The following is a 21,885-nucleotide window of genomic DNA, read 5'->3' on the forward strand; positions in this document are numbered from 1 at the left end:
CGATGCATAGCATCAAACATCATTTACCCAAGGGTATACAGTGTTCCGCCCTTACAGGTATTATGCAATCACCATAATTCAGGAGAGTTCTCACCAGACAGGTATTAATATGATTCATCTTCGACCTGTTAAGCTGCTCAGAGGCTCAATTATACACTGTCATAGAGCAAAGTGGTGTCCCTGCTGTACCTTTCGCAGCTAGGCAACAAAGAATGCTTAAGGCATGATGTGGTATGCCTCAGCAGTGCGATGACTGTATCCATTAAAAGAACCTATGGTGAATATTTGTCAGACATGTGTATATGACATCAGTCAGTACCTGAAGTCAATCACATATATGAATGCATGAGAAGTATGTGCTAGTATGCAAGTGGATGTCAGTCCAACACCTCATTGCGTGAACACAACCACGCTGTCACTGGTCCCAGCATGTCATGTTGTTTTCAGTACAAATGTTGCCCCTGAAAGATGTGAGCATGGATGTGATGACGTATACTAACATGCTCAAGCTGGATTTGTGTTATGGAAAGGTCTGATCCATACTTCTACTGAAGTCAATGATAGTCTTGCCTTTTAACTCTAATGGGAGTGTTTTTAACAATACAAATTTAGATAACGGAGTAGTGGTTTAATGGCATAACTCCCTCAGCCCAAAGGTGGAATAAGTGAAGAGTCAATGTAGAGAGGATGGCTAGCCCAGTGGTTTAAGTTCTAGCCTCAGATTTGGGAGACCCTGGTGATCCTGCTCTGCCACAGACTGCATGTGTGACCTTGGGCAAGTCTTTTGGACCCAGATCCACAAAGGTACTTAGGCTCTGAAGTTCCAGTTATAGGCGCCACTGCAATCCACAAAACTCCTGCTTGGTTAGCATTTAACCCCAAAGTAGACACCTAAACTCACTCAGCACCTACATTTTCAGGGTAAAAGTTCCGTAAGCACTTAATTTTCTGCCTCTGTGCATGTACATTGCACAGGCACACCAGGACACCTATTGCCCGCCTAAGCTCCAGAATGATCCCTGAATTGGGGGAAGACAGGTGTTCATCTGCCCTAACTCACAGGTGGGGCTTGAACTGGTAGGCATGCTCAGTGGCCACTTACCAGAGCAGGTACCATTCAGAATCTGGCCAGAGAAGAAGGTGGCAATGAACTGAAAGTTGGGCAGCGGTTAGAGGACTCACCTGCGCTGTGGGAGAATTTCTGCCTGAGGGGGTGAAAAGGCACCCACCAATCCGAATCCTAACCAGCAGGCTACAGAGTTATTCTCACTGGATTTCACTGTTTATCCACAGAGGAACAGCTTCAGCAGGAGAGATTGAGGAAGCCCCACCTCCAACTATCCCATAGCCCAGTGATTAGAGCACTTTTCTGAGAACTATGGGAGACCCCCCCCATTCAAATCCTTTCTCCCCCGTCAGGCAGATGGGGGAATTGAACCTGGGTCTCCCATGTATAGGCAAGTGGTCTAACCACTGGGCTAACACCTATAAAGGTACCAGTTCCTCCTCCAGCCATTTTGTGTGGAGTGAGGCTGGTACCTAACTTATTCTCACAAGAAACAACTTAAGTACCTAAGCTGCCTGACTCCAGGGGAGGAGTTCCTGGTTGTGGATTGCTACCAGAGATATTTGTCCCCTTGCAGTCCAGACTTAGGTGCCTAAGTCCTTGAGAGAGCCGGGGCTTAGGACACCTCTCTCTCTCATTGGATCTTACATAGGCTAGCTGAGGCAGCTCCCCAACTATCATGCTGGCTTTTGTGGGATTGCATTATTCGGGGCTTAGTTCTCCTCATTCATTGTATAGGGAGTCTAGGCATCTAAATCAGGCTTTGTGCATCATACAGCTGTTCCTGTGATTTTTCTAGGTGCCTAAAAGTTAGGTGTTGCAATGCTGAGTGAAGTCCCTTTATGGATCTGGGCCTTGGTCTTTCGTGCCTCAGTTTCCCATATGTACAATAGGATAATAGCACTTCCCACCTCAGATGGGTATTGTGAGGATAAACACATTAAAGATTGTGGGGTGCTCAGATGCTACAGTAATAGGGAGCAAGACCAGTACCTAAAATATCTAGATATCTTGGACTGTAAAGTACATAATGGAGCGGAGGGTGGAACACAAATACTGAATCCTCAAATGAGCTCTGCCCTACGTGTAATTTGGGGACAGTGTACTTACTATATGAGGCCACGTCTCAGTAAACTGGCTAAGAGGATGTTGCTTAATGATGATCTTGTTTCAGGGAACTTGAGAGTACTGGATCTATAGGGAACTCACCAGAGAGGTCAGCTCACTAGCAGTAAACAGTTTTTTCATGCTTCAGAGCTTTAAACCATGCAGCTGCCGTTCTCATGTTTGGAGCAATGTTTTATCTTATTGATAGGCATGCTGGGCAAAAGCTTGGAGATTCTGTAGTGATTCAGAGATGGGCTGCATGCAATCCGGTCTCCTTTATCACCTGCAGCAGGATAAGAGCACAGGATGCAACATGCTGAGGGTAGAAAGTGCTAGTGTTGATCTCAGTAAAAGTACTGGTTTGGTACACTGGCATTCATATATTAGCCTGAACCCTCGTGGGGAGAGAATGAGCAATAAGATATTGAGCACATTAGGATCACATTCCTCCCAAGCACATATGAGGGGAAACAATGCATCCGATGAAGTGAGCTGTAGCTCACAAAAGCTTATGCTCAGATAAATTGGTTAGTCTCTAAGGTGCCACAAGTCCTCCTTTTCTTTTTGCGAATACAGACTAACACGGCTGCTACTCTGGAACAAACTTAGAATCTGAATGACTGTCAGATACGAATGCACATCATCATGTAACGTCTTTAGAATGTGTGGAATGAACAAAGTACTGGTCTGTGGTAAAGAGGAAACTGATGTATTGCAGCTGACTTTTGAGTGTCGGCGACGAGCCCAGTTTTATTACACACTTGTGTTATAGAGCCGTAAGTAGAAAATACACAGAATGAATTAATACTAATGGCTATAATAATAGATGATGATGTGTACCTACATCACAAGGCTTTTGTGAGGATTAATGTTTATAAAGTGCTTTAAAAATGAAAAGCATGATGTTAATGCCAAGTATTAACATCAGCATTCTTGGTATTATATAACTGATAGCTCCATGGAGTGAGAAATCTGAAGGTCTGATTAGCTGATCTCATGGAGATGCACATGTTGCACAGACATACTGCATTCAAGTACTGTGCATTTCACATACCCCACCATCAGATAGTGTTTCAAAACAAAGCATGAATCAGTAAAGTGTCATGTTGGGTCTGAGCATAGAGTCCACTGGGAAATCTATGTTCCTACAAGCTTGTGTGTTCTGAACAGAATACATGTGCTGTCGTAGTGACTGTACAGATTGTAACATGTATATTGCTAGTAGCATTGAGAAACTTCAACAGAGACGGGGGCCCATTGTGCTAGATGTTCTGTATACAAATATTAAGAAATCATCCCTGCCTCCAAAAAATTACCCGTCTATAGAAAAGACAAAGGATGGGAGGAAGTATTATTTTCCCTATTTTACAGATGGGCGATTGAGACATGGGAAGATTAAATGACATGCCTGAGGTCACACAGGAAGTCTGGGATGGGGCTGGGGATTGAACCTAGATCTCTTGTGCCCAATAAAGTGCCTTAAACACAAGGCCATATTTCCTCTGACAGTGTCACAATTGTATTTCTTTACAGTTTTCTGGTAATAATTGTTTTTCATTCATGGACTGAATGGGCCAGAAGGGGGACTCTTGTTTTAGGATAAAACCAAATTTGAGAAGCCTCTCTAGTTATTGACATAGTAGGTGAAGTTTTCCATTAGGTGTTCCTAGTGACTACTGAAGACATTTGAGACTATTGACCTCTCATAACACTTAGGTCACAAAAGTGCCATGTGTTTTTTGAAAAGCCATTGGGTGTTGCCCTAGGGTCCTGAATTGCTAGGTTATCTCTGAAGGGCAAACCAGAAAAATCTTCTGTAAGATTGACATATTGGGATAAGAATGCAGGCATCCTGCTGGTCAATGCCAGATGTTATCCAGTCACCCTGCTAGACAGCTGAAATCCTGAACACTACATATATAGTTTACTTAATCATTTAATTGACAAAGAAAGATGTAAATTAAAATTAACCCTGAGCCTACTGAGTTAAAATCCATCTTCCTTCTCCTGCTATTCCCTGGGGCTCCTGCAAGTTTTGTAACAATTTCTACATTTTCTGAATTCTGGCTCACTTTGAGGAACCCTATGGAACATGAGTGTAAATTAGTCCTGAGAAATGGAGCAGAGAAAGAAATAGGACAGAGAGGATGCAGGAGGTAAATAAGTAAAGAACTCTTCCTTAATAGAAGTGGAGCTATATGCTTTGATCTGTATGATTGGTCATTTGTGTAATGATGATGATCATGAGCTAGATTCTCAGCTGGTATAAGTTAGTTCTGCTAAAGGAAGGTAAGTATCCCTATCCCCATGTTATAAATCGGAGAAATTCAGGCACAAAGGAAAGCGGAAACTTGGCCAAATAATACAGTAGATCATTGGCGGAGCTGGAAATAACTCTTCTTAGATCTCCTTATTGTCAAGTCAGTATGTTATCCACTGGGCCACATCGCCTACCTGTACTCCTCTGTGCACACTGCCTCCTATACATGACCATAGGTGGGCTATTACTTTCTCCAGTTTTGTATTTCATAGTAAGTATCAAATTGGGCCCTGTCACAGATTGGAATGGAGATAAGGGATAGACCCTTTTCTTTCTTAACATTCTTATTCCTAACTAAATCTATTTACTGATAAACGTTTGCCAGACTAAAAAAAGGATTTTCAGTATTTACGTTACTTGTTTCTGTGATAATTCTAAATGCACATAAATATGTTGCTACTCAAAAGCTACATAATCTCTGTTTCTCTGAAGTACAATTAAATCTCCTGCATCTCTATTAATCAAAAAGTATGTTTTTATATATCAAGTTCCGATTCTTAACAGAAATCACCAAAAGTTTTGTATTCTGGACAGGATTAATAGATTGCAAGACACACTTGATTCCTTTTATCACAACAGATGCCTTCAGGAAAGCATATACTGCAGTTGTTTTGTGATTTGGATGTATGGTAACTTTGCTTCAGATAGTACTCCGTTCCAAATTCCATTTTACAACTCTGCAGTGTCGTCCATAGAAAGGAAAATCAGAAACATCTGGTTTTTTCCTCGCCCCATCTCTTCCTCCCCCTACCCTGAAAAGAAATGTTACAAACAGGAAACTGGCATAAGTAGTAGAAGTTAATGCACAAAAATAGGATAATAATACAGAGCCAAATGGATGCATATTCTGCACATTAATTAAAAAGACAAATCACTTGTCACTTACTAGCAACAAATATCGAGATGCTCTTTGGGAATAATCATTGCCCGTCTTGTGTAGTAATGTGTTAGTGATGCCAAGAGTGCACAGCTGTGGTATTTTAGGAACAACCATTATCAGTGTGCCCTTTATTGTGACGAGGCAGCATGTTCAGATCTGTGGCTGAGAGTCTAAATGATGACGGGAAAGGAACCGAGGGTAACAAATACTTGTCTTTTCCCTTTCTGCAATACGTCTGTCAGCCAGCATTTTTGTTCTCTGAAGGATAACAAAATGGTCCCTTAAGTTTTTTATATGATTTTTATATTTGAGCAAACCAACGTATGCTAGGTCCTTCCCAGAAACAAGTACAGATGTAGCTTTGTCCTGCGGGGCTTACAACATGGAAAACAAATGAAGGTCACAGCTGAGAAATAGGGAAGGCAGGGAGGAGGAGGAGAACAAAGGTAAGTATGATAATGATATGGTTATTCATTAAGGTCCTATCCAGAGCCAGCTGGAGACAATAGAAGACTTGTCATTTACTTAGGTTTTGGGTAGGTTTTGGATCAAGCTAAAGGCAAGTGATGGCTTTGTTTAATCAGTTTTTCTATTTTCTAGCTCATTTCTCATTAGCAACACAGTAGAAATGAGAGAGATGAATGTTGAGAGGGAGTTGGCTGTTCAGACAAGTTTAAGGAGAGCATTCCATGTAAAAGGGGTCATGGACATTAAAATTAGGAGGAGAATGCCAGGTTAGCCAAATAACTGCTACAAACCTTTGTCCTTAGTAATGGCTTTATTGACATGTAAAGAAAAATGTTTTCATGCATAAAGGAGAAAACAAACTATAGATAACTAAATGACAGTCTGTCATGTTAAAATCTTCCAAACATTTGGGGCATTTTTAGAAGGACATAGTAACATAAAGCTAAATTTTTTTAAAAGTCACTATCATTTTAAGGCACTGAAACACTGCTGAGTGTTGATACTGGGAAATCCCTCCATTTTCATTTGTGATAACTATATTACATTTAGAGCTGAAAGAGCATAGAATTCTACCTCCTGACTACAGTCTTTCCACAATATGCATCCGATGAAGTGAGCTGTAGCTCACGAAAGCTTATGCTCAAATAAATTGGTTAGTCTCTAAGGTGCCACAAGTACGCCTTTTCTTTTTACCTCCTGACTATTGACTAAGGTCCTGATTTAACTTCTAAGGCCTGGTCTACACTGCGGGGGGAGGGGGGACATCGATCTAAGATACGCAACTTCAGCTACGAGAATAGTGTAGCTGAAGTTGACGTATCTTAGATCGACTTAGAATCACTTACTTCGCATCCTTGTGGCGCAGGATCAATGGCTGCCGCTCCCCCATCAACTCCGCTTCCGCCTCTCGCCCTGGTGGAGTTCCAGAGTCGACAGCAGAGTGATCGGGGATCAATTTATCGTGTCTACACTAGGCCTGGTCTACACCTGTAACTTAGGTTGACTGAGCGATGTCACTCAGGGCTCTGAAGATTTTTTCATCCAGAGCACCATAGTTAGGTTGATCTAACTCCCAATGTAGATGTGGCTAGGTTGATCGAAGGAGTTACCTCAGAAAGGTGGGTTACACTACATCAGGAGAAAAACTGCATCTGTTGATTTAGGAAGCATCTACACTACAGTGCTACAGCAGCCACTGCAGCACTTTAACTGTGCTGCTGTAGTGGCTGTAGAATAGACATACACTTAGAAAGGGCTAATCAGAACATGTTAACATTGGTCAAAGAGCAGTTTTATTAACATTGGTCAAAGTTGAAGAGCAACTAACAAAAGACACAAAAACTAACAGAAAATATTTATTAAGTACATCAGAAGCAGGAAACCTTCCAAACAATCAGTGGGGCCACTGGATGATTGAGGTGCTGAAGAAGCACTCAAAGAAGCCAAGGCTGTTGCGGAGATGCTAGATGATTCTTTGCATCGGTCTTCCCTGCAGAGGATGTGAGGGAGATGCCCACACCTAAGCCATTTTTTTAGGTGACAGATCTGAAGAGATGTCCCAGATTGAGGTATAATTAGAGGAGATTTTGGAACAAACTGAGAAATTAAACAGTAATTTCACCAGGACCAGACAGTATTCCCTGAAGAGTTCTGAAGGAATTCATATGAAATTGCAGAACTGCTAAATGTGGCATGTAATCTATCACTTAAATCAGTCTCTGTACCAGATGAATGGAGGATAGGTAATATAACACTGTTTTTTGGGTTTTTTTTTAAAAAGGCTCTAGAGGTGAATGTGGATTACAGGCCAGTAAACCTAACTTCAATGCCAAACAAATTTGGTTGAAACTACAGTATAGTAAAAAACAGAATTATCAGACACACAGATAAACACAATATATTGTGGAAAAGTCAACATGGCTTTTGTAAAGGGAAATCATGTCTCACCGATCTATTAGAATTCTTTGAGGGTGACCAAAAACATGTGGACAAGGGTGATCCAGTAGATAGTGTACTTGGACTTTCAGAAACCCTTTGACAGGGTCCCCCTCCAAAGGCTCTTAAGCAAAGTAAGGAGTCCTGGGGTAAGAGGGAAGGTCCTCTCATGGATCAGTAACTTGTTAAAAGATAGGAAACAAAGGGTAGGAATAAATAGTCAGTTTTCAGACTGGAGAGAGGTACATAGTAGGGTCCCTCAAGGTTCTTTACAGGGACCAGTGCTATTCAACATATCCATAAATAATCTGGAAAAAGGGGTAAACAGTGAAGTGTCAAAGTTTGCAGACGGTACAAAATTACTCAAATTAGTTAAGTCCAGAGCTGTCAACAAAGACTTACAATGGGATCTCTCAAAAAATGGGTGACCGGGCAAGAAAATACCAGATGAAATTCAGTGTTAAGTATTTGTTTCCAAATGTGCATTACTTTATAAACATAATGGTACATACAAAATGATGGGGGTCTAAATTAGCTGTTACCATTCAAGAAAGAGATCTTGTGGGTCATCGTAAATAGTTTTCTGAAAATATCTGCTCAGTGTTCACTGACAGTCAAAAAAGCTAACCATGTTAGAAACCATTAGGAAAGGAATAGAAAATAAGACCTAAAATATCATAATGCTACTAAAAAAATCCATGTTATGCTCACCCCTTGAATACTCCTTGCAAGTCTCATCACCCCATCTCAAAAAAGGTAGATTAGAATTGGAAAAAGTACCAAGAAGTGCAGCAAAAGTTATTAGGAGTATGGAACAGCTTCCATGTGAGAAGAGATTTAAAAGACTGGACTTTTCAGTTTAGAAAAGAGATGACTAAGAGGGGATATGATGGCAGCATATAAAATAAGGAATGGTGTGGAGAAACTGCACGAGGAAGTGTTCTTTATCCCTTCATAGAACACAAGACCCAGGGGTCAACTAATTGAAATTAATAGGCACCAGATTTAAAATAAACAAAAGGAAGCACTTCACACAATGCACAGTCAACCTGTGGAATTCAATGCCAGGGGATGTTGTGAAGGCCAAAAGTATAATTGGATTAAAAAAAGAATTAGATAAATTCATGGAGGATAGCTCCATAGGGGTTATTAGCTAAGATGGTCAGTGATGCAACCCATGTTCTGGGTGTCCCTAAGCCTTTGACTACCAGAAGCTGAGACTGGATGACGGGGAATGGATCACTCCATATTTGCTCTGCTCTGTTCATTCCCTCCAAAGCATCTGGCACTGGTCACTGTCAGAAGACAGGATATTGGGCCAAATGGACTATTGGTCTGACCCAGTATGGCTGTTCTTATGTTCCTATGTCTCTAATCTTAATTTCCCCTTCTAATAAAAAGTTTTTTCTTTTTTTGAGATTACTTACCTTTTATTTATATTTTTTTCTAAACAGTCAAACATTTCTAGAAGGACCTTTAATACTAATGTAGAGCGGACCAGAAACAAATGACTGGTTAGGGAAAAAAAGTATTTCTATTTCAACCAGGAAAGCAAACTTGTTTCAGCCATTTTGGTGATATGATGGTCACATTGATGACACTGGGGGGGGGGGAGGGGGGGGCTTAATTAGCTCTGGGCCGAATCCTACTCACCTGGCTCACACTGGGCCTACTTCAGTAAGTCACCATATTGTGTCAGGCTCTTTGATATTATAGTTAGGACTCAGCAACTCTCATTCCTTCCAGAAATTGCCAATACTAATATATTTAAAACATTTCTTTTTCACATTAGTGTGGGTTTAAGGTAGTATAAAATGACCGGATACAGAATACCATTTTAAAAATCTACCATAAGTTAGAGGCCATATAGGCATAAAATGAGAAGAATGTGGCATCTTTAGAAAAAATTTGAAACTTCTGTTTGCACAACTAATTTATCCTTTGTACATGATAAAGAAGTTAACTGAATTTAAATTGGGATCTCTTCCATTCAGGTGGGTTTTATTTCCATCATCACAGAATTGTGTACAAACAGAAACCCATCTAATTTATAAATATAAAAATAATGCTTACTTGTGTTTAGACTTGGCTTTCAGTCAAAATTTATGTCTATAATTAGAAGAGCAGCTGGGTAGTTGAAAACCATCAAAATGCCTTAAAGGCAGGAGGGAAAATATGTTACATTAGAAATTATTTTAAAATAACTATAGAAAATCCTTTAAAAATTCTTTATACTATTTTTTTTAAAAAAGAATGTGGCTCTGATAATTTAGGACCATGTTTTACTGGATCTGATGTCAAGGTAAAGCTCGGCCAGTATCTTTAAATTATCACACAAAAATCTTTATGTATATTTGTGAAGATCACAACAGGTATGAAATAATAGTGTGCTTAATAAGATATTTCTTTGTTTGTTTTATTTAAAGATAAAATGAACCTTTTAGGCCAGGTTTGAATAATAATAAAATACAAGTTTGTCATTCCCATGCATATCCCGTGTCTTGCAGAAATACAGACAAAGGCATAAATATAAAGGTCCAAGTTCTCTGCTGGCACAATTCTGTTGACTTCAGTGGAATTACGCTAGCAGAGAATTTGGCTGTAGGACTTGTTCTGGGAGAAGGTGCTCCGGTTCTGGCCAGTTGTTCAAGCATTGTGTAGCACTTTCATAGAAATCACTATCTGAAAACTTATTTGCAAAGAGGGTTAGAAATTAGTGGAAAGTTCTTGTGAATTAATGTTTTGACATTCCCCTTAAATACAAGGAAAATATTACATGTATAGCATAATCCGTGACACCAGAACTAAGGCCATGAGCCAGGATTCAAGGCTCATTTATACCAGCTTTAAACCAACCTAATTTCAGTCACTTAAGAGTCCCTGGTTTTAAACCAGTATACTGCTTGATCCTGCACTATTTCAGTCACTGGGAGTTTTCCCTTTAACTTCAATGGATTGGTGAGTTCAAAATCAGACCCATGTATCTTTAAGAGCTTGATCCTGCACGTTATGAAATGCCTCATTGAAGGTGAGGTGTTCATTGACTCTAAGGAGGCACTTGGTACCTCACAAGATCAAGCTCTAAATACAGTAGGTGAAATCCTGGCTCCTTTAAAGTAAACAGGAGCACTGATATTTAGTTGAATGTAGCCAGGATTTCACCCAGTGAATCAGAAAAGAAACATAGTAGATGCAGGTGTTGTATTGTCACACTTCAGAGCCACTGTACCCGTATTCCCAGTCCATGGTCCCTGGAGGGCACCTGAGCTAGTTCCGAGCTCTTCAGCTGTCACCTCTCTTGGGCAGAGACCCATGTCTGTGTGTGTGTGTCTCTGCTAATCAGGGATTTTTCAGGCTGCACAGTTCCCTGTCTATAATGTGATACTCCCAGCAAGCAAGACTGCCGAAACAGGACAGCATCTGTGCTCCGCTTCCTCTTCGAAGGCTATGAACAACATAATTGCCAATAGGTACAAGTTACCAAGCTGTCCTTTTCTAAGCAAGCACATTTATTCTTAAGGTGAAAGCCTTACAGAGAAAACATCAAAAATAATAAAAGTTCCTATATACATGATAAAAGCTTACCAGCGGTCACCCATCAGACTTACGGAGCCTCCATAGGCCAAAGTCCTTCAGTCTCTTCTCAGGAAGGATTGGTGTCCTCCTTGGACAGAGGGTTCTGGTCCATTTGCTGAATCAGAAGGAAGGCTGAGTCCATTTAAACTAAGGCTGTTTGTCCAAAAGTCCTATCTTTAGCTCTTGGCCTCTGGAGAATCCAGTTTGAGCCAATATATGTGAGCTTCTGTGGGTATCTCTCGGGAGGTGTTACAATTTGAGTGAATTTGCCTAATCACCCCCTACAATTCTTAGTTCCAGAAGGGCTATGGTCACTTTTCCTCATAGAATTACATGGCCCAAAATGATATACAAACTTAATATGGCAAGAACTCCCAAAGATATTGCAGGAAATGGCCATATCTGTCACAGTACACGCTTATGAAAATAAGGAAATCTTACATTCTCTGTTACCTCTGGCTTGGTGTTAATTTGTTTGCCTGGCCTGAGTACTGTACAAACACTTTGATTTTTTTTTTTCATTTGTACAATGAAATGTAATCCAGTTAATACTTATTTCTGGTTAGTGTTAAAGAACCATAGCAACTCCCCAAATGTGTGTCTAATAAAGGTGGGGAAGGGTCACAGTGCACAAATCTGGTGCAATTTCTTCTTTAATGTAAATGGAGGACTTACATTCAGCTCGTCAGGCTCAGCAGCAGCTCCTCCTCTGCTACATGAGAATGCATAGGAATGGCAATTTATTTGCAAATGTATTTGAATAATGGGTTTTGTATTACACGGAGTATAGACTCTCTCTCTTGATCCCATACTTGCAGCTATAACAAAGTAAAAGCATGGGTGTGGTTGCCTGGTGGCTGGCCAAGAGGATAGAGTACAAGGGGGGAGATGAAATAACATTTACACTTTCAGTAACTGTTTAAAAATGTGACTGAGTTCTGCCTAATCCTCAGAAGTCCAATTTGGGAATCCAAATTGTTAGCATTGCGAACAGCTCAACTTTTCTCACCCTGCTTTTGCAGTTATTTCCTGCCGGACAAATGTAATCACAGAGTCAAGGTGGGTGAGGTAATACCTTTTATTGGGCCAACTTCTGTTGGTGACAGAGACAAGCTTTTGAGCTTACACAGTGCTCTTAAGAGAATGTGTTCTCTTAAAAGCTCTATGTTAGTGTGAAAGCTTGTCTCTGTCACCAACAGAAGTTGGTCCAGTAAAAGATATTATTTCACGCACCTTCTCTCTGTCATATCCTGGGACCAACAGCGCAAACAAACTTAACTACAGTAATTCTTATCATAGAGTGGGGCAGGACATGTTCCACCACCCTTACTCATGTTCGGCAGTACCTTTCTTGGCAAATAATTGCATGGATTTCAGTGGGATTGCCCATAAGGGACTGCGTAGCATGCGGAAGGAGTTATAGAATCAGGTCCATAATGTTCAACAGGAGAAATGAATTCAAATCTAAAGGAAAGTGTTCTACTTGCAACTCTAATGCCACATGCTGTAATCCCAGTAAACGTCCACAAGCTAAGCAAGGTCAGACTTGCATTGGAGAACTTCACAGAGAGCACAGGTACCGCATGAGGAGGTAATTCCAGAGCTGGTGTTCTTCCCTCTGAATCAGTACTGGAACTGTACCCCAGCACCGTTTGAGTGGGACACTGCTGCTAGAGCTGCTGTCTGGCTGATGAGATATAAAATTGAGGTCTTGGATGCATGCATTCTTCAAAGTGCCTCTTATAAGAGTGTAGGGTGTTAACCCCTGTATCCTATTAATTCCAGCTCAAGTAATTATTACATTCTGCCTACCTAAATTCCTCCTACAATATCGAGTGGCGATGATAGTATTCTTCATTTGCTAAACTGCAGTGTAGTGCTGTTATGCATGGCTGAACAGCTGATATGTTCCACCACAGAGGTAGCTTTATTTCGGTTGTGGGTGAAGTCACTACCATATATCCCTTACCTATGTTACAAGAGTGTTGTGCAGCTTAATTACTTGTAAAGTGCTAAAGATGTGCCATGTATTATTTTACTAGGAATAACAATCACCTTAAATGTCAGTCTAAATACTTAGCATGGCTACTTAGATTCGCCATAGATTGTTGTATGAAGAACAGATGATTGACACTGAACCCAAGTAAGGCAGTGGTTATGCTGCTGGGACAGAGGGAAACACTTTGAAGAGTTTGCAGCCAGTGGGTGCAGTCTCCTTTGCTTGAAGGTACACACTTAATCAGTCAGTTCAGTCTATAGTTTAGAAGTGCTTCTGCATTCCTGGGTGGTGATAAGCTCTCACATAGCAGCATCTGCAATTAATGCTTTCTACCATCTCTATTCCATGCTAGCAGGTGATTCATAGAGTTTAAGGCCAGAAAGGACTTCGATCATGTAGTCTGACCACATGTATATCACAGGCTATTAAATTTCACTCATACACTTATCTGTGTATTAAGCCCAATAACATGTGTTTGGCTAAAGCATATCTTCCAGAAAGACATCCAGTCTTGATTTGAGAACATTAAGAGATCCACTACTTCCCTTAGTAGTTAATTCCTGTGGTTAATCACGTCACCTGCATGATTAAAAATGCGTGCCTTATTTCTCATTTGAATTTGTCTGGCCTCAGCTTCCAGCCAGTGGTTCCTGTTATGCCTTTCTCCACTAGATTAAAGAGCCCGTTAGTACCCAGTGCTATATCCCTGAAAAAGTACTTGTATATTATAACCAAGTCACCTTTCAGTTTTCTTTTGATATACTCAACAGACTGATCTCTTTAAGTCTCTCAGGATAAGGCATTTTCTCTAGCCCTTAAATAGTTTTTGTGCCTCTTTCCTGCACCCTCTCTAATTTAGAAACATCCTCTTTAGAATGTGGACACTAGAACTCTATGCAATATTCCAGTATCAGTCTCACCAGCCCCATATACAGAGGTAAAATCACCTCCCTGTTTGTTTATACATCCAAGGATCTCATTAGCCTTTTTTTGCCACAGCATAGCACAGGGAACTCATCATGTTCAGTTGCTTGTCCACTGTGACCCCTAAATCCTTTTCAGAGTCACTGCTTTCCAGGATAAGCACCCTATTCTGTAGTTCAAGCCTGCTTTCCTTGTTCCTAGATGGATATCGTTGCATTTGGTAATATTTAAATATATTTTGTTTATTGGGTCCAGTTTATCAAACTATCCAGATTACTCTGTATAACTGCCTGATATGACAGCTACATTCCGCTGGCCCAGTGGAACTCTCTACCATAACAATAAATCTTGTCTGAGACCAAGCTTTCTCAGGAGCCAGTTTAAGACTATGGAATGAAGGACCACCACAAACCTCACCACCTTCTGCTCTGTAAGTGCAAGGCATGCAATTTTCAACTGCCTCCTCTAATAGAAACACAGAGTGTCATAAATGTAAAGGGATATAATATAATAGATCCAGGTTTGTTGTAGAAAGAGGACTTTTATACAAGGAAACTCTTTCTGGTGGACACCAGGAAGACTGGCATCCTCAGAGACAGTTGGTAGTTCCAACTAAGTACTGGGTCAAGCTCTTGAGCTTAGCCCACGATCATCCTAGTGGCTATGCTGGGGTGAACAGGATCAAAGACCATTTGGGGAGGTCATTCCACTGGGAGGGAATGGGCAAGGATGTTTCGACCTATGTCTGGTCTTGTGAGGTATACCAAAGAGTGGGAAAACCCCAAGACCAGGTCAGAGCCCCTCTCCAGCCACTCCCTATCACTGAAGTTCCATTTCAACAAGTAGCTGTGGATATTCTGGGTCCTTTTCCGAAAAAGACACCCAGAGGAAAGCAGTACTTACTGACTTTCATGGATTTTGCCACCCGATGGCCAGAAGCAGTAGCTCTAAGCAACACCAGGGCTAAAAGTGTGTGCCAGGCATTAGCAGACATTTTTGCCAGGGTAGGTAGGCCCTCCGACATCCTCACAGATGCAGGAACTAATTTCCTGGCAGGAACTATGGAAAGCCTTTGGGAAGCTCATGGGGTGAATCACTTGGTTGCCACCCCTTACCATCATCAAACAAATGGCGTGGTGGAGAAATTTAATGGAACTTTGGGGGCCATGATACGTAAATTCATAAATGAGCACTCCAATGACTGGGACCTAGTGTTGCAGCAGTTGCTCTTTGCCTACAGAGCTGTACCACATCCCAGTTTAGGGTTTTCACCATTTGAACTTGTATATGGCCGCAAGGTTAAGGGGCCATTACGGTTGGTGAAGCAGCAATGGGAGGGGTTTACACCTTCTCCAGGAACTAACATTCTGGACTTTGTAACCAACCTACAAAACACCCTCTGAACCTCTTTAGCCCTTGCTAAAGAAAACCTACAGGATGCTCAAAAAGAGCAAAAAGCCTGGTATGATAAACATGCCAGAGCGCGTTCCTTCAAAGTAGGGGACCAGGTCATGATCTTAAAGGCGCTCCAGGCCCATAAAATGGAAGTGTTGTGGGAAGGGCCATTCATGGTCCAGGAGCACCTGGGAGCTGTTAATTATCTCATAGCATTCCCCACCTCCAAATGAAAGCCTAAGGTGTACCATATTAATTCTCTAAAGCCCTTTTATTCCAGAGAATAAAAGGTTTGTCAGTTTACAGCCCGGGGAGGAGATGACACTGAGTGGCCTGAAGGTGTCTACTACAAAGGAAAAAGTGCTGGTGGTGTGGAAGAGGTGAACTTCTCCATGACCCTTGGGCGTATGCAGTGACAGCAAATCAAGGAGCTGTGCACTAGCTATGCTCCGACATTCTCAGCCACCCCAGGACTGACTGAACGGGCATACCACTCCATTGACACAGGTAATGCTCACCCAATTAAAGTCCAACCTTACTGGGTGTCTCCTCAAGCTAAAACTGCTATAGAACGGGAGATTCAGGATATGCTACAGATGGGGGTAATCCGCCCCTCTAGCAGTGCATGGCCACTCCAGTGTTCTAGTTCCCAAACCAGCTGGGGAGATATGTTTCTGCGTGGACTACCGTAAGCTAAATGCTGTAACTCGCCCAGACAACTATCCAATGCCACGCACAGATGAGCTATTAGAGAAACTGGGACGGGCCCAGTTCATCTCTACCGTGGACTTAACCAAGGGGTACTAGCAGGTACCACTAGATGAATCCGCCAAGGAAAGGTCAGCCTTCACCACACATGTTGGGCTGTATGAATTTAATGTGCTCCCTTTCGGGCTGCACCCGCCACCTTCCAAAGACCTTGTAGATGGTCTCCTAGCAGGATCAGGAGAATATGCAGTTGCCTACCTTGATGATGTGGCCATATTTTCGGATTCCTGGGGAGAACACTTGGAACATCTACAAAAAGTCTTTGAGCGCATAAGGGAGGCAGGACTAACTGTTAAGGCTAAGAAGTGTCAAATAGGCCTAAACAGAGTGACTTACCTTGGACACCAGCTGGGTCAAGGAACAATCAACCCCCTACAGGCCAAAGTGGATGTTATCCAAAAGTGGCCTGTCCCAAAGTCAAAGAAACAGGTCCAATCCTTCTTAGGCTTGGCCGGATATTACAGGTCATTTGTACCGCAATACAGCCAAATCGCCGCCCCACTGACAGACTTAACCAAAAAGAAACAGCGAAATGCTGTTCAGCGGACTGAAGAGTGTCAGAAGGCCTTTAACCAGCTTAAAGCGACACTCCTGTCTGACCCTGTACTAAGGGCCCCAGACTTTGACAAACCGTTCCTAGTAACCACAGATGCGTCCGAGCGTGGTGTGGGAGCAGTTTTAATGCAGGAAGGACGGGATCAAGAATTCCACCCTGTAGTGTTTCTCAGCAAGAAGCTGTCCGAGAGGGAAAGCAACTGGTCAGTCAGTGAAAAAGAATGTTACTCCATTGTCTATGCTCTGGAAAAGCTACGCCCATACGTTTGGGGATGGCATTTCCACCTGTAAATGGATCATGCTGCACTACAGTGGCTTCATACCACCACGGGAAATAACAAAAAAACTTATTCGGTGGAGTTTAGCTCTTCAAGATTTTGATTTCGAGGTACAACACATCTCAGGAGCTTCTAACAAAGTGGCTGATGCACTCTCCTGTGAAAGTTTCCCGGAATCATCTGGTTGAAATCGTCCTTGAGATGAGAAAAATAGTTTTTATATACTTGGTTGTATATTTAGAGGTGCATGTGTCTTATTAACCCTGTTTTCTCCTAGAGCTCCAGGAAGAAATCACAGCCAGCGTTTCACCCTATCTGTGATTTGGGGGAGGGGAACGTGTCATAAATATAAAGGGAAGGGTAAATACCTTTAAATTGCTCTTGGCCAGAGGAAAAATCCTTTCACCTGTAAAGGGTTAAGAGGCTAAGATAACCTCGCCGGCACCTGACCAAAATGACCAATGAGGAGACAAGATACTTTCAAAGCTGGAGTGGGGGGGAACAAAGGGTTCTCTCTGTGTCTGTGTGATGCTTTTGCTGGGACCAGAGCAGGAATGCAGGTCAGAACTCCTGTAAAGAGTTAGTAAGCAATCTAGTTAGATATGCGTTAGATTCTGTTTTGTTTAAATGGCTGATAAAATAAGTTGTGCTGAATGGGATGTATATTCCTGTTTTTGTGTCATTTTGTAACTTAAGGTTTTGCCTAGAGGGATTCTCTGTTTTTAATCTGATTACCCTGTAAAGTATTTACCATCCTGATTTTAGAGGTAATTCTTTTACTTTTTCTTTAATTAAATTTCTCTTTTAAGAACCTGATTGCTTTTTCATTGTTCTTAAGATCCAAGGGTTTGGGTCCGTGTTAACCTATGCAAATTGGTGAGGATTTTTATCAAGCCTTCCCCAGGAAAGGGGGTGTAGGACTTGGGGGGATATTTAGGGTGGGAGACGTTTCCAAGTGGGCACTTCCCCTGTTCTTTGTGTAACGCTTTGGTGGTGGCAGCTTTTAACCTAAGCTGGTAAGAATAAGCTTAGGGGTCTTTCATGCAGGTCCCCACATCTGTACCCTAGAGTTCACAGTGGGGAAGGAATCTTGACACAGAGCAACATACATATTTTAAAAAATCAAAACAAAAAAACCCAATAAAACCATACCAAGCACACACAATTCTCCCTCTGGGAAAAGGACAAGGGGAAAAAGTAAACCACATGTGACAGATGTCAGTCCACATCACTTTATGCACTATAGGAAGCTGCTTACATACTATGGTGATGAGGGCAGTATAAGAATCTATATAAGATAGAAGATAGTTGTTAACTTCTCTAATGTACTGTTACATTTCCCCCATTGTGGGATCACTGAAGATTGTTTATCTGAGACCCTAACGAGGCAATATCACCAGATGGTCACTATTGTATTTCTTGGAAGTATTGTGTGAGAAGATACAAGGTCTGTGATCTGGATATACTTTACCTTAAATATCAGCTTTATGAGTATGTACCAGTGTGTTTTGTTTGCCTTTACAGTGTGATTATGTGCTTCTATTATTATGAAAATATTCTGATCAAACATAAGTTTATACAACTGAAGTGGACTAGCATTGTTTGGATAAGAAAATCCCTTTGTAGAGGGAATAGATTGTATTTACTTTAAACTCTCCTAAAGACTACATTTTTCTTTTTGTAATTCAGCATTCAATTTTTAAAGAGTTTTCTGATAAAAATCTGGCATGTTCCTTGACGCCTTTAAACTAGGGTATGAATGGTTTCTTTTCTTCACAGGCTGCTATAAAGAGCATTGGCTAAGTTTAAATGAGCCAAACAGTAAACCTTGCATGGAACATCAGCATGGTGTTTAGAGTATCAAACAGTCTGAAATCTGGAAGCGATTCAGTAAACTGAGCAGCAACCTTTGATTTTTTTTTTTAAGGTCCATTTAATCATGTTAGTAAAGAAAACACAAGACTGTTTAGACATTCAAATCAGTGCACGTTAATTATTAGGAAAACTTACTATCTTTATTCACTAAATAAATTCTATCCATCAACTGTGCTGACAGCATCATCTAAAATGAATGTTTAGAAGTGTATTGTTTTAATTATCAGATGGCAGCTTTAAAAGTGCGGTGTAATTCTGAAACAGATCCATTCCAAGATCAGCAACGTACACAGAATAGTTCCAATACACACTTCTTAAATATTTCAGCTCAAAATCTTCTCTTAATGACTACAGTTTCACAAGATATTCTAGTCCGAAGCCAATAGTCAAATCAAGACCCTTGTGGGTTATTCCCAACATCTCCTGCCCCGTGCCAGACGTATCCTCATCTGCCCACTTGTAGTAATATCAGAATTTGTCCATCTGTACTGAAGTGTGTGTTCTCAGGATAGTAATACTGTCATGGTTTGGGGTCACTCAGGCGAGTAAGGGGTTCAGTCATCATCTGCCTTGTAACCCGGGGTGTCTCCTGGCTGTGCAGCTTTGGTTCAGAGCTCTGACCCGAAAAGCTTATTAGCAGCCCACAAGCCTCACCCTGGTTTTGTCCACCTTGGATGCTCCTTGCAGAGTGACCTTAGTATCCTTCCAGCCCCAAATTTGCCAGAATCCTCTTACTGTGGAGAGTAGTCCCTCTCACTGGACCTATGCTGGTTCGCTGCCTCTACAGAGACTAAAACTTTACTGAACTGACATGGCACTGAAAGCAAAACAACTTTAACAAGAAACAAGCCTAGAGTGAGTGATACAAAGTAAAAGAAATAAAGGTGGAGATGGTTACAAGCAAATAAAAGTGAAAACACCAATTTCAAACTCTAAGATATAATCTAGCAAGATACAGTCTTTGTTCAAGATGGCTTCTCACACCCACAGTCTCTTTACCAGCTTTTACTGGCCAGGATCCATCACAGAGATCATAACACTTGATTTCTTTGTCTCCTTAAGGTGAAGAATAATGATGGAGTCTCTCTCTGGTTCTTATATCCCCAAAGGGACATCTTTCATAGAATATCAGTGGTGGAAGGGACGTCAGGAGGTCACCTAGTCCAACCCCCTGCTCAAAGCAGGACCAATCCCCAGTTTTTGCCCCAGATCCCTAAATGGCCCCCTCAAGGAATGAACTCACAACCCTGGGTTTAGCAAGCCAATGCTCAGACCACTGAGCTATCCCTCCCTCACAAATAAGGTCTTTGTCCTACAAGGCAGGAAGGCTTCCTGGGGATTCAGTCTGCTGTGTCTCTCTGATGGGCAGGAGCCATGTTAATTCTCTGTCTCTTGAGTTCTGGCTCAGGGTAACACCTCTGGTTTAGCTCGGTATCTTTGTTTGTGGCTAATATATAAATTGACCTAAATTCCTTTGTCTAGGGCAGAGCTGTTTATCACCTTTACCTAGACTAGGCTGTCTTGTTTTAATATAACCCTTCTGCCAGGTGAAGCTGGCAGCAACCAGGGCTGGGTTCAATATCTGGGGGTTCCTCTTCAACAACACAACACAGAACCGGCTCGAGCCCCCACCCAGTAACCTTGGAAAATTACTCACCACCCCTGGGCGCCTCTGAGAGGCAATACATCTCCACTCGAAAGCACAGAGTCTGAGTGTAGAAAAGAAACCTTTTTAATGAAAGGAGGGAAGTCACCTGATATTAATTAGGGAAAATGCCACAAGCAGGATTCATAATCATAAAACTATGAGCAGGATACCTACCCCAGAGTGTGTGGGACAGTGCTTTCTGCCTCATGTTCTTGAGTTCTACAACCAAAAGTTCCTTTTCTGTGCTCCTCTCTGCTCCCTCACTGTACCCCACTCTTGGTGGTGGTAACTACTAAGGGAACTGGAAACCCTAATTAAACCCAAACCCCCACACTTCAAGCCTGTCCCCCTGCTGCATCTATCATCAGTTAATGATTTATTCCCAAGAAGCCAAAGAGACAGGATTAGGTACAAAACAAATAACCGTTTATTAAAGGACCCCCAACAACGATACCCAATAAGGAAACGGGAAACCCACTAGATGTTAACAATACAAACCGGTTTTAAGCCAAGAACCCAAAACCGTACACCAAAGGTGTGTAAGACAAATTAAAGGTATTAACACATCACCGTTCTTCTCATGGTTTACACAGGACCCTGGACACACAGGAACTAAGGACATCACCGGGACCACAGGACATCAAAGGACAGGAACCACGAACACCAGGATACTCAGGACAGGATCAGGTAAGCTTTCTTCTCAATTGGCCATGTTGTCTCATTAGGGAATAGATATAAGCACTGGGCAGCCTCTGTGATGGACAGCAGCTGTCACAAGGCACTGTAACCTTTTATCACCTTTAGTTGCCAGGCAGGATTCTCTAGGTCATCTAACCATTTCTCGCCCAAATGTACAAAAGGCACCAATACTTCCTGCCAAAGTGCTGTGGCTAGGCAGATTATAAACAAGGGGGAACAAGAGAGAATATAATATGGAGGGTGAAGTACAATTCAAGGAGACCAACATGGCGAACTGAAAATTCCTTAAATTGTCCTTGGTCAGTGAGGACCCAGGGTTCAGAGGTGCAACTGTGTGAGTTCACCTTCCACACGGGGAAGAAGGCACCTTGCTCGTTTGCCATCTGAGCACT

The 21,885-nt window shown here is 41.7% G+C and overlaps 1 long non-coding RNA gene across 1 annotated transcript in view; it reads left to right on the plus strand.

Moving 5' to 3' along the window:
* The window catches only part of LOC144263630 (uncharacterized), a 204,530-nt gene extending 183,077 nt beyond the window's left edge, over positions 1-21,453 (plus strand). Inside the window, exon 3 of the long non-coding RNA XR_013345839.1 lies at positions 21,388-21,453. This is a non-coding gene — a long non-coding RNA (uncharacterized LOC144263630). The remainder of the gene's footprint in view (positions 1-21,387) is intronic.
* Positions 21,454-21,885: the final 432 nt, after the last annotated feature.

Source organism: Eretmochelys imbricata, chromosome 4 (genome assembly GCF_965152235.1).
Source record: "Eretmochelys imbricata isolate rEreImb1 chromosome 4, rEreImb1.hap1, whole genome shotgun sequence".
NCBI lineage: Eukaryota > Metazoa > Chordata > Testudines > Cheloniidae > Eretmochelys > Eretmochelys imbricata.